The sequence below is a fragment of the Thermobia domestica genome, chromosome 18 (genome assembly GCF_964235325.1).
Source record: "Thermobia domestica chromosome 18, izTheDome1.hap1.1, whole genome shotgun sequence".
Lineage (NCBI taxonomy): Eukaryota > Metazoa > Arthropoda > Insecta > Zygentoma > Lepismatidae > Thermobia > Thermobia domestica.
In genome coordinates, this window is record NC_137471.1 from 133,845,523 (window position 1) to 133,859,131 (window position 13,609).

Consider the following 13,609-nt stretch of genomic DNA (forward strand, 5'->3'; position numbering starts at 1 on the left):
AGAGAATTATTTGCGGAAGCAGAAAAATCTTCTGTTAACATGAAAACAGAGTTAAAATGTTTTCTATATACTTTTAATTGAAACCTTCTACAGACTGATACTTGTTTTTTATTCAAGTCATACCGGTACCTATTGTCGCTAACGCTTCTGATCCTAAGGATGCAACTTCACGCTGTTCCTCGCACCTTGTAGGTTCGCAATGCCCTGAACTGAAATATATACAAAGCTAATTTATAGTAACCACCTAGCATAGGTTGGTGTTTATTTACTTGACTGTTTACCAGTGTGATTGTTATGTTCCTGTAGACGCAACCTCGTGCTCCTGGTTAGACCCTCCAGCTTCGTTCTGCTCTGACTTGAAACAAATGCAAAGCTAGTACAGGCCCGTAGCCGGTGGGGTGCTGACTGCCACAGGTGCTGACTGTCACAGCCAATTTGGTGCTGATTGCCACGACTGGCGTTGATTGCCAATATCAAGGTGCTGACTGCCACGATGGCGTGCTGACTGCCACGAGCCTGAAAGTTACTAGACGTAACATTATCGGACGCCAAGAAGCATGAAAGAAACTAGATGATCCTTAGAATCGTGTTGTTCAGACCAACACCTAACAAAGGTAAACAGGTCTCTGTATGTACACTCATGTCAAAATTATTGTCACATGATTATAAATATGTTGTTCTAGTAATATAATTTGATAGCGAATTCGTCCGGTATTTCTTATAATGTTAGTATGTGTATAATCGGCAAAGACAAGCATGTGGTTAATTTCATGTCAAAAGAGCAGTAAATAAGAACAATAAAACGAAAATAAAATTTTCTTGTCCATTTAGTTACATTTTATTTTACTCATTATGATTTTCGTATTTATAATTCTTTTCCTATGAAATTTATCACAAAGATAAATTTCCTGATTATACACATAATATAAGTATTAAAAGTACTCTGCAAAATTATCAAATTATATTCTTACAAGAAGACAGTTATAGATATGCGACAATAATTTTGGACATGAGCGTCCTTTCAGTTTTGTCAGGGAGCGGTGCGTACAAAATTTGTACGATTTATGTATTCTCACTTGAACTCCCTATGTCAGTATGAGCTGTGTACAGCTGTGCAAATTGGTTCGAGCAGCTCTTGAAAGTTCCATCAAAAAAGCCTGCTGGCTGTACCTCACAAGGGGAGTTCAGGAAAAAGCACTCGTCTGTAGAGAAACTAAGCATGCCCCATTTGAAGTCCCAATTCATGCTGATTATAACAAGCTAATAAAATTCCTGTACGGTTGAGAACGGTTCGAGATATTCAACTTGGAAGTTTATATGAGAAGATGAGGATATACGCATTTATACGCGTTAAGTACAACATAATTAGTAACGAATATTGACATACGAATTGAAAGCTATCGAAGTAACAGAAAAAAAAGTGTTTCGCAATAACTAACGGGTTTGTTAGATACAATTAGTCATTACATTGTTTACAATAATCATAGGTTAGATATGAAAAGTGATCACTGTTGTTGTTTTGTTTTATGAAGAAATGACGCAGGCAAAATACTCCCTTGCACCATGAACATTTTATATGTGCAATTGTGTTGCATCCGTCAAGAGAACAGTTCGCAAAACAAAAGCTAAAAGCAAATTCGACAAGTGATTCAAAAGTTATAGGCCTATAATTTGTTCGTAACCTGCCTTGCAGAACGCAAACTGAAACAATCCAATGCGTCGCGGTGATCGGAAGTGATTCGTATGGACACGAACTTTATTTGATTGTTTTGTTGGTACATTATAACGTCCAGATAAAGAAGATTCATACTATGTACAAATCTCCTGCCATAATCTTTGATTGATCGGAATCAAAACACATCAAATGGTTGCACAAATCGTGTGCAATTCTTTGGTATCTTCTCAACCATTAGGTCTTTGCCATACGTCATGCAACTTGTAATGGACAATTTGTCTGTGAATGGACCCCAGTGATCAAGCAATAGCAAGTTCAAACCATCAGGCTTCGCCATGGGTGAGAATACTTAACTCATTGAAACGTGCATCCACTCATTTTCTCATATAAATTTTCAAGCTGAATATCTCGAACAGTTCTCAACGTACAGGAGTTTTATTACCTGTTGTAATCAGCATGAATTGGTCCTTCAAATGATATGCTTATTTCTCTGCAGGCGAGTGCTTCTCCCAAATTTCCCTTGTCAGCTGGCTTCAGACCATCATATCCATTAATTAATACAATAAAACAATTAATATAAACAATGAAATGTGCAAATTGTACATATAACAGAAAAGACAATCCCTTTATAAACATCCAAGTGTATGTCGTTCCACTTAGTGAGCAACTTTGTAACTTATAGGATGCCACATAGATTTGCTGTGATGATTACTAAATTAATCCTTACTAAATTAATAATCATAAATTTAGTATGAGGGATTAATTACTCTCTTTCCAAATACAGTTTCTCCCAGGCTCGTGGCAGTTAGCACGCCGTCGTGGCAGTCAGCACCTTCATATTGCAATCAGCGACAGTCGTGGCAGTCAGCACCCGTGGCAATCAGCGCCTATCCCCGTAGCCAGCCCAAAAATGTAGGGGGGGGCTAAACTTACGGGGGGCCCGATCCAACCATATGATAGTTCATCACCATATTATAGTTCTTTTGCAAGCCTACTGTAAAAATTTTAGGTGGCCAGCAAAAATTTAGGGGGGCAGCCCCCCTAAACACCCTGGATACGGGCCTGAGCTAGTAGAAATCTACATTTACTTCCGTTTTCAATGTTGATCTCTACAAAATAAAAACAATAATACGAACCGTAAAACTGTTTCTTGATATGAATTTAGTCCACTAAGAATATGGTTATAGACGTTAATTCCTCTATTAAAACCAGAAGTTGTAGAAATATGTTGCTTCTAGTTTTAATACTGAATATTCATAAAAAGAAAATTATTAGAGATAAGAAATTGTTATTTGAAAAAGGTTTAGTGTTCGAAAAGTGGATTTCATCTCTACATTATTCATTTTATTGAAACCAGAATTGTGGCCCCGCGTAGCGTAGTCGCTAACGCTTTAGCGTTCGGTGCGAGCGGTCCCGGGTTTGATTCCTGGTGGGGGCACTCGGTCGAAAAATGTGAAACGCTTTTTCAGGCCAGAAACCCTGTATAAAGTTTTCCTAGGTTTTCCTCATTCCCACCAGGCAAATGCTGGGGTGGTAAATGACTTATAGGTTCCAAGCTGCTTAATTCCTTCCCTTTCCCCGGATAGTATGATCGCCGAGAGACGTGACGGGCTAAATATCCATCGATGCCGAAAGCCCAGAAATCTAATTTCTAATCCTACTTCCTGAACCAGAATTGGTAAATCACTTCTATTTAGAATAAAAGACCCTTTTAAGTTTAAAAGTCTACCTTAGTTGTTTCACAATATGAACAGAACTCATTTTGTTCGCTAATTTTGTATCTATTGAAATTTCCCGCAAAATAATTAAAATTTTCGCCTTCTATATTTTATTATTATTAAATACATTTCTGTTGTTTATTTCAAGGGAGGATCAGAAACTAAGGTTACAAGGACGGTAATTTTAATATATGGAGTTGGCAACTGTGTACAGTCTCAGTTACCCGCCATCTACAGCCCTGGTTGTACGTAAACACAAATGGCGATGCGTTTGGAAAACTGATCTCGCGAAGAAGTCTGCTCAGTTATTCGATTCCTGTGGCCGCCGAAACATGTAATCGCGGATGAAATTTACCGGCAGCTGTTGGAAGTTTATGGAGAGATTGTAATGTCTCATTAGCATGTCGCAGAATGCTGTCAAAAGTTTGCAACTCGTAGAGAAAACATCACCGACGAGGAGCACAATGGCCGACCCAGCACGGCATCAACAGATTTTGAACACTGCTCGCGTGATGGAGCTGATTCAAGACAACAAGAGTATCACGTTACAGTTCCAAGCGACTTTCATCTGCTCCCGCACTTGAAGGAGCACGTAGGAGACCGTCGCTTTGCTTCAGACGAGGAGGTGAAACATTTTGTGACAACATGGCTGAACATGTTAGGACAGAATCTTTACCGGGAAGGAGTCTTCAAACTCACCCCACGATGCGACAAGTGCCTCAACCGATATAGAGACTATGTCGAAAAACAACCTAATGTATGTACTATCTGTTGGCTGTATGGGTTGTATGAAATAATATGTACACGTTTCGCTGCAGGCTTTGTAACCTTACTTTCTGATCAGTTCTCGTAAATTAATGATTTAAACTTTTTCATTAATGATTTAGACTTTTCATTAATGATTTAGACTTTTTCATTAATGATTTAGACTTTTTCATTAATGATTTAGACTTTTTCATTAATGATTTAGACTTTTCATTAATGATTTAGACTTTTTCATTAATGATTTAGACTTTTTCATCACGCAATTAATCTCAACATTTTTCCATTGTTTCATGAGTTCGGTTTTCCCTTCATTTAATACTACATTTTATCTTAGTCATTTCATTACTGATTTTAATCACGTGAAATAAAATTTTATATTTACTTATTAACTTAGGAAGATCATATTAAAGAAAAAGAAGGGAGGAAAGATATGAAGTCATTTTTCTGACAATTTGGAAGAGTCAAGAGAAGAAAGAAGAGAAGGCAAGGAATTTTTTTTTTTTTAATCAAATCCCTCATTTGATGAGATTTCGTCTCAATTCAATGGAGCCACCCAAGGCCATTCTGGAGGTCGCTAAGCGGAAAGAAACAGTCCTCTTATTTCGTCGAAAATGAAAGAACCAGATAGAAACTTGAAGTCACAGAAAGAACATTGCTAGAAGATTAAGAAAAGAATATAAGAAAAAATTAGAATTAATAGAAACTCTTAAAGGAAATTTAATAAATACAAAAAAATTTCAGCATGAAAAACAAGGTTAAAATTAGGACACAAGAAACAAATAACAGATGATAGAAGAAACTACTTATAGAAACATACTTTGAAGATAAAAATTATCTTGATATTAGAAATGTTACTATGTAACCAGAATACTATTCGTAGCCTTCTCTGAAATTATTAGGAGCTCAGTAATGGAGTCAGTCACTTAACATCTTAACGGGTAATTGCGACTTACGTTCGTTGGTTAATCCTCACGATAACTCTTGAACGGAAGCGAATTTTTGAATATTTTAAGCTAGAGTGATTATCTTGGGAGAGTTTATGAATAGAATTAATCCATTAACATCTTCAAGGGTAACGGCGACTTACGTCCGGCGTTATTTCTCACGATAACTCGCGAAGAAAAGGGAATATTTGAATTATTCTTTTTCAAGCTAGAGTGATTATTTTGGGTGAGTTCACTAATGGAGTCAATCCGTTAACATTTTAACGGATAACGGTGACATATGTCCATCCCTTTTCCTCAGAATAACTCTTGAATGACAGCGAATTTTTGAATTTTTTTCAAGCTAAAGTGATTATCTTGAGTGAGTTCATTAATATACCCAATCCATTAATATCTTAATGAGTAACGGCGACTTACGTCCACCGTTACTCCTCACGATAACTCTTGAACGGAAGCGAATTTTGGGATTATTTTTTTATTTTCAAGTTAGATGATTATCTTGGGTGAGTTCATTAATGGAATCAATCCATTAATATTTTCAAGGGTAACGCGGTATTTACGTTCTCCGTTACTCCTCACGATAACTCGTGGAGGAGAGCGAATTTTTCAATTGTTCTTTTTCAAGCAAGAGTGATTATCTTGGGTGACTTCATTAATAGAGTCAATCCGTTAACAGTTTCAAGGGTAGCGACGACTTACGTCCGCCTCTTTTCCCCAGAATAACTCTTGATCGAAAGTAATTTTTTTTAATTGAGTTTCTTGCAAAAGCCTGAAAAGTTACACATCTTGACGTTAGATGGCAGCAAATGTCCTTCAACAATTGACATTTACCGGACGAAATTGAAACTTCTAGTGCTTGATCTTTTTTACTGTATACCAGAGATTATAAGGAGTAGTATGGACATAACTCTTTGGAATATGGGTATAACTGTTAACAGTATCTGTGTCACAGTTACAATGAACAATAGATACCATATGCTTGTTAACATATTTTTTTACATATCCCAGCAGAAGCTACTGAGGTTTTTTCTTACCTTAATACAGAAAACTGAACAGCCCAATAACAGTGAAGTTATGTATAGGAGAGTGAGAATATAACATAAATTAGGAATTAGATCTCTGGACTTTTGACACCTATGGCGATGTTAACCCGTCATACCTGAGGAATGAAGTCCGTCGGCGATTACACTATCCGAGGAAAGGGAAGGAAGAAAGGATTAGGGAAGGAAGAAAGGATTGGGGAAGGAAGGATGCGGCCTGGAACATGTATGTTAGGTACCATCCCGGAATTTGCCTGGTTGAATGATGAAAATCCAGAAAAATCTTACTCAGTAAAATCGTAGTAACACTAAAATCTGACCAAAGCAAATCTCTTCTAGTAAATAATACTGTTTCGGCAATGTATCATTTCCTTCATCAGACACATTATAAAATAAAATTTAAATGCTACAGATTGTATATCTCAGTAAATGAGAGGAAATTGTTTCCAGGAACTAATGAGATCCTTCTTTCATTTTTAAGAACTTTAGTTTGATCTCAGATCTCTACTTTTAATTATGAAACTTTCACTTTTTGTATAATAATAATAATAATAATAATAATAATAATAATAATAATAATAATAATAATAATAATAATAATAATTATTATTATTATTATTATTATTATTATTATTATTATTATTATTATTATTATTATTATTATTATTATTATTATTATTATTATTATTATTATTAAAAAATAAATTTTAATTGGACACCTGCGTTACTTTCTTTTCTTTAACACACCTGTGCTATCTTTCCTTTCTTTTCTATTCTATCCAAAATCCTCCTCTAGAAATCATGATTATTCAGTCTACTATCCCAATTCATCACTTTCTCTCTCTCGTTCTTTTCTCTTCGTATCAGGGACGGATCCAGGGGGGCAAAACCCATACCAGAGTTTAGAACTCTTAAAAGTAGCTCTAAGTAGCAGTATTACAACCCACCGCCTCCATCCCCAGAAGTCCTTCCTGGATCCGCCCTTGCTTCGTATCCACTTCACCTCTTTATATTTTCCTTATAATCCTTCTGCTTTCCCTTTCTAATCCTTCCACATCTTCTCAGTCTATTTCGTGTCTTGTTTCTCTCACATCTTTAAATACTACGTCATTAACTCTCTTAAATCTAACGTCGTCCTTGTGTTGTTTAATCCTTTCTTCGAACTTTTTCCCTGTTTCTCCACTTTATAAACATCTAATTCTAATTCTATATACTGCTCCTTCCTCACTTTGTTCAATACCAGTTTCTCTTCTATAGTGTAGGGGAAAAAAACAAAAATCCTGAAGAAGCTATTGAAAAAAGGAGGAGTAAGAACATACTGGAAAGGTAACAGGAGAATATTAGATTTATTGGAAAGGAATGGAAGAAGAAAAATGGAGATTCAACAAAGTGAGAAAAGTGTAGTGTATAGAATTAGCTGTAAAGAATGCATAATGAGTTATTAAGTGGAGAAAAACGGAAGAAGTTCGAAGAAAGAATTAAACAGCACAAGGACGACATTAGATTCAAAAGAGATAATAAGGCAGTGTAAGCAGGTGAGAAAAACAGAACCCGAAATAAACTTTAATGTTATGTTATGTTTCCGAAAATTTAAAATGTTACTAGCTGCTATCTACTCAGCTCATCGTTCTGTTATGACCATGAATCTCCTTCCCACTTTGCATGTCTCCTTACTCACACGTAAAGGATAAGAGAGACTCACAAAGGAAGTAAATTCCATTGTATAGATGTCGGACTGAGTTTATAGCAAATTTGTAGAAGTAACACAATATCAAGTGGAAATATTCTTTCTAATAAATCCATATTCTTCCGAGTAAGCCTTATTGCATCTCTTGAGGCCTTTGAAGTTGCTAGCATGCAATAGGTTTTGCCATTCAAATTTAATCAAAGCGCCTGCAATGTCCGTCAACCCGCCATACGTAACTTCTCTGCTGGTTGCCTAACACCGTAGTTTCGGCCTGCAACAATGTTAATCTTATAGCTTAAAACGGCCTTTAAAATATTGAATGGAACAATAACGACAGAGTTTTTGAACATTTGAATGAGAACTGGACAATCTACACAAAATTTGCAATCTATCATTGAAAACGGCATCTTTCTAGAGCCCGTGGTTCCCGAGATCTCATTGTCGGAAGGATTGGGGACAAACATATAAACCTAGCATTGTAATATACAGATGTTTCCGAGAATTTAAATGAACAAAACAGTGTGTTATGCTTACTTTTAGTCGAGCTTGGTGAAAATGTAAAGTAAGGACAGTTAACTCATAAGTAATTTGCACATATTGTCTTCAATTACATTTTATGTAAACTTTGAGAAATAAAGAGAAGAAATACCCACAATTTTGTGATTCGTAAAGAAATGCAGTTTTAATGTAGAAAGTAACGTAGGTATTTAAGTTTATAGGACTCGACACAGAACACTATTGCATATCTCCCAATGCATTTAGTCCAATGAGTAACACTAGGTGACACTAGCTTACACTTCAGCCACGAAACTCACGTTTCATGGAGGAGTGGGATTGTCTCTTCTTCCACCAAGCCCTTCAATTCTGGATGTAATACTAAAGTTAGTGCCATCTATTGTGAATGGAAAAATCGGAAGGACACAGTGCCATACAGGCAAGGCCGGATGAACCCATTTGCAAAGCCCGGAGCTAGAAAAAATATATGGCCCCTGCTGACTTCGCCTAATACATTTTTGTGAAAGTACAGTAGAAAAGTGAAGGTAATACACGTAGTTCTACGACATCAACCATGCCAAGCATTAGATGATATTATATCTTCACAATTCTACCGGACACCATGTATACAGAGTTTATAAACAGACGGAACTTGTTGACATAAAAGAAAATATAACCTATTGTGCATGTACGCAGTGGCTTCATTTTTCTGTCGGATTGAGACTAGATATTTTATAATTACAAGAGACTGCAGAACACTTCTATTCAACGAGAAAACATGAATCACGATTCTCATACACTATATTCGATCTTGTTTTTTAAAATTAATTTATTCTAATTTATTAAGACGGTGAATGTAACAGACGAAGAAATCTGTTTCATATTTTTGGTCATTTTTTTTTTACTTTATGATGATGATTTGTCTTGTATGATTCTTTTTAGACAGCCAGTTGAGATTTTGATCGGGATGGATGCTCTCGTCCAGCTGGAGGTCCGGGTTTATAGCCTCCTAAGCTCCCTCTTAATCCGGCCCTGCATACAGGCCATAACCAGAACACTAAACATAAGGGAGCTAAAGTAGTTTTTTGCTGGGGGATGGGCTAACTTGAGTTCTCCTTATATTTATAGCTGCTTATTTTTTTTTTTTTTTTTTTTTTTTTTGGAAAAATAATATCTAAGCCAGTGACGAGGAAACTACAGCTCTTGGCCAGTTTTAGTTCCCTGAGAAATTATATGCAGCTCGCGATATGATTCCTAATATTACAAATGAAAAAAAAGGTTCCAGACGTTCTGAGCATGTCCTCTGTTTCGGAGCCTAAAAATTGTGCAGGCCGTTTTTATTTTAATAGGAAAATGGAGAAATATCTTTTGGTTTCGTTTTATAGACGATTGCTCCAATCATTGCTGTTTTTGGATCAAAAGATCCAATATATTTCAGGTAACAATTTTCTTGTATGCCTTTATATCTGGAGAATTACTTATAGTGTAGGGAAACCGAAACCATCACTTACCTCAGTATGATGTGCTTATTCCGTAAAAAATATGAAAACTCGATTTAGGGACCGTTCAAAAATTTTCTAGCCCATAATACAAAAAATCCAATGTATTTCTTTCAATCAAAAATTTTCTTTTACGCCTTAGGCCCTATATCTGGAGAACGGCATATAGTGTAGCCAAACCCAAACTATCACTTAATTCAGCATGATATGCTTATTCCATTAAAAAATCTTAAACTCGATTTAGGGGCCTTCAAAACTTCTGTGGGCCCTGACCCGAAAACTAATTATTGGCCAAGATCGCAATCTTTTGATGCATGTTTTGGATCATTCTTAAAATTCCTAAAATTCTTAAAATTGGATCATTCCATAAATTACACTTCCCTGCCTAAAGCTTTTTTTTTTTTAAATATCGCCTACTCCTAAAAAGGTTTGCCCGTCATTGGTCTAAACAAACAGCTGAAAATTTAGAGGAGCTGAGCTTCCTCTCCCCCTGGCTACGGGAATGGTGTTATAGTGGCACCCTCTATAGTATCTGAAGCACGTGATCGGATATTCGATTCCATGTGGGCTTTGTAAGCGGCAACAGAGAGGGAGGCTCGGTAGAATCCATTTCTTCTGAATTTTATCAGCAATGTTGATCGCACCATGTTCCGTGACGCATCCCTCTTAATTCTCCAAACATGTTCTTGGAAAGTAATACTTAGTCTACTTTTAAATGTCATTATAAATCTAACCTACAAGAACTTCTTCCATTTGCTATGCCTTGTTGTTCTTGTATAAATTATATCGTTTTTAATACGCATTTGTAGTTCATAAGTACTTTAAATACTTTAAATATATTCTCCTGGAATTCTGTGTAAAATTTAAATGGCGCAATGTGCATCCTGAAACGTGCTATAGCCAATCTTGATTTAATCATTTTACAAATATTATTTCACTATTATTAAATTATTTTGAAGTTAGTTATATTGATATTTTTAATCATTTCAATCAATGGAATGACATATTTATGTTACATACTTTATATGCTAACTTATTTTTTCTGAAAATTTTTACAATGATTTGATTAATAAACTACCCCGCAAAACATGTTTGTACTTGATTTGTTTAAAGTGTTATTAGCAACAAACTTGCAGCTACAAACATAGAGCCAATTGAACACTTGAAGTACTAAAACAGAAGTGGGAAGATATTTTTGGAGGGAAGTCGATTAGAGTTAAAGATATCATCACGTCATTCACCTGGTGAAACTAATTGCGAGAAGCTCTGAAAATTCTGATCGTATGACTCACGACGAGATTCGAACCAAGGAACTTCTAGAACTTAAACCGTTCAATAATCAGCGTTTATCTTGTAAAATAAGCAGAAAAACAACATTCAGGAAATCTATCTGATTCAAATCTTATACATTATGTAATATTATCTGGTAATATTATTTTAACTTGATCAACTTTTCACTTGATTACTAAATTCTAAATGAACGTAGCGAAAAATAAATGAATTACACCGCGATATCGAAACTATACTTAAAGAATTAATGTATCACTATAAATTTACACTATAAATTAAAATGCTCAAATATGGTTACGGAACAAATACATTGCAACAGAATACAAAGGTTTGTACTTACGCTCCATGCATTCGGTTTATTTCACTGGCTTCCCTTTAGTGGACGCACCATTCTATGTGCCCGCCCGGACACTGACGTCAGACGCATCGTCATAAGGCACACACCACTTCTTGAACAGAATGTAGGGAAACAAGTGAAAATCCCAAAAGAACACAATGTGGGTTGCCAAGATGGGTTAAGGCAGAAAGTGTTCTTCTGATGTAGCTTTATCCACCCCCGCTTTATTCCAGTAGGTGGCAACGAACGATCAATACGCACAGGAGAAACCTACAAACGACCGCCAGACCTCTGCTGGAAAATCCAAGAATTAATGACAATTCTAGTCCCCCAAAATAACCCTATGCCATCTGTGAGGCACGAACAGTACCTTAACATAATATTTTATTACAAGGTCATTTTTGTTAATGTACTGTACATGATTAGGTTTATGGCACGCAGCTTAAATATTAATGTACTCACTTCATTTTGGTACTAGGAGAACATGCGAATGCGATGAGGTATATAATGAAACGATATTCTTTCTAAATTAATTCTGGCAGTTTTCACTCTTAAAACGTTTAGATCATTTCTGTACTTCTACTCCAGGCTCCAACACGGAAATTCTTATTTCCCTCATATTGTGTACTAGCAGAATGCCCGTTTTTCGCACGGGGAGAATGCTTTTCAATTTGGACATAAAGGGCACGAAAACGGTCAAACATCGACTTAGGAACTCAAAAAAATTATGAATTCGACACTAATATCGGTCATTTTCAATTAGTTTTACTTGTCACCATCCCCATTTTGGAGTTTTAATAAGGGCTAAATTTGGATTTAAACGGCATTGAAAGTGTCACTGCTCATCTCAGCAACCCCGAAAACTATCGATTCGACACTAATATCGTCATTATAATCATTTTTACATATTTTCCCTTTCTCTTCCCCTAACTTGTACCGTCAAAGTAAAATGATAGACTATAAGCATCCCAGGCCTTATCTATGTTGAACCTTATCTATGTTGAACTTTATCTATTGAAAATTTTATCAAAATCGGTCGGGTCGTTCAAGAGTTATTAAGTTACAAACGTAGTCACTTGTAGATCCTATATATCAGGGCCGTAACTTGTGGGGCAGGAGGGGCAACTGCCCCCCAGGGAACCTCCCCGCCGTTCGAGGGGGGCCATTTTAAGACAAAATTTTCTTACTCCATATGCGTTACGAACATGAAATTATAAATGAAGCAACAAACAGGTTCACTACATTACATAAACAAAACAGCACACAAAAGGTAAATAAAACAAAAATGAGTCTTGGGCCCATTTCAGTAAAAAATGTCTACTATTAGGGGCCCTAGAAATAATATTTATTCGTATGACTTTGATATTTGTCAATATTGTCACTTTAATTAATTTGCCTTGTATAAAGGGGCCCAGGGATGTAACTAACTGTACCGCAGACCTTACCGTGCGGGAGGGCCCAGAGGCTCCGCGCGACCCATGAAGAGTAAGAGAAAGATGGAAATAGTGGCCCAAGAACTAGCAAAACAACTTTGCTAGGGGCCCAAATACGCGTATTAATGCTTCCTCCTCAGAAAAAATCGAATGTACGGCGCTGCTATTGCAAAGTATATGCAATGGCGTACACAAATTTTCATCAGAGATGGTTTAAGTATTCTATCTCATATCCTTTCAGAATATGTGTGATTTTTGTGTATAGTATATAACCCCTTAATACGTATAGTAAATGTTGCCTAGGATTATGCTAATCGGACTTATAATGTTAGTATCAAGGGGCACGGTAGCTCAATAGTAGAGCACTTACCTTTGGTGTGTAAAGTCTCTCGTTCGATCACCGGCCAAGTAAGTTTGTTGTGGACAACATTGTGTTCGTGGGTTTTCTGTGGGGACTCCCACTTCTTCCCACTTTCTTATTCTACCATCATCATTCACTTGGCTTAATCATCGTTTCTCTTACTCCAAAAGGACATAATCGTAGGACGTTAAATTGAAAGATTTCATTTCAAGAAATTATGTTAGAATGTCCTCAGTCCGTTACTCCACACATTAACTCTTGAACGAAAGTGATTTTGAAATGTCTTTTATTATCAATAAGTAGCTAGAGTTATCATCTAAGCCTAGTTCGCTAATGAGGAAAATTCGTTAACATCTTCAAAGATA

The 13,609-nt window shown here is 36.1% G+C and overlaps 1 protein-coding gene across 1 annotated transcript in view; it reads right to left on the reverse strand.

The window, feature by feature from the left end:
- Positions 1 to 11,677, reverse strand: part of LOC145675264 (sodium-dependent neutral amino acid transporter B(0)AT2-like) — a 244,740-nt gene extending 233,063 nt beyond the window's left edge. Inside the window, exon 1 of the mRNA XM_081745647.1 lies at positions 11,454 to 11,677. The gene's annotated coding sequence lies outside the window, so the exon portion shown is untranslated. The remainder of the gene's footprint in view (positions 1 to 11,453) is intronic.
- Between the last annotated feature and the right edge of the window lie 1,932 nt (positions 11,678 to 13,609).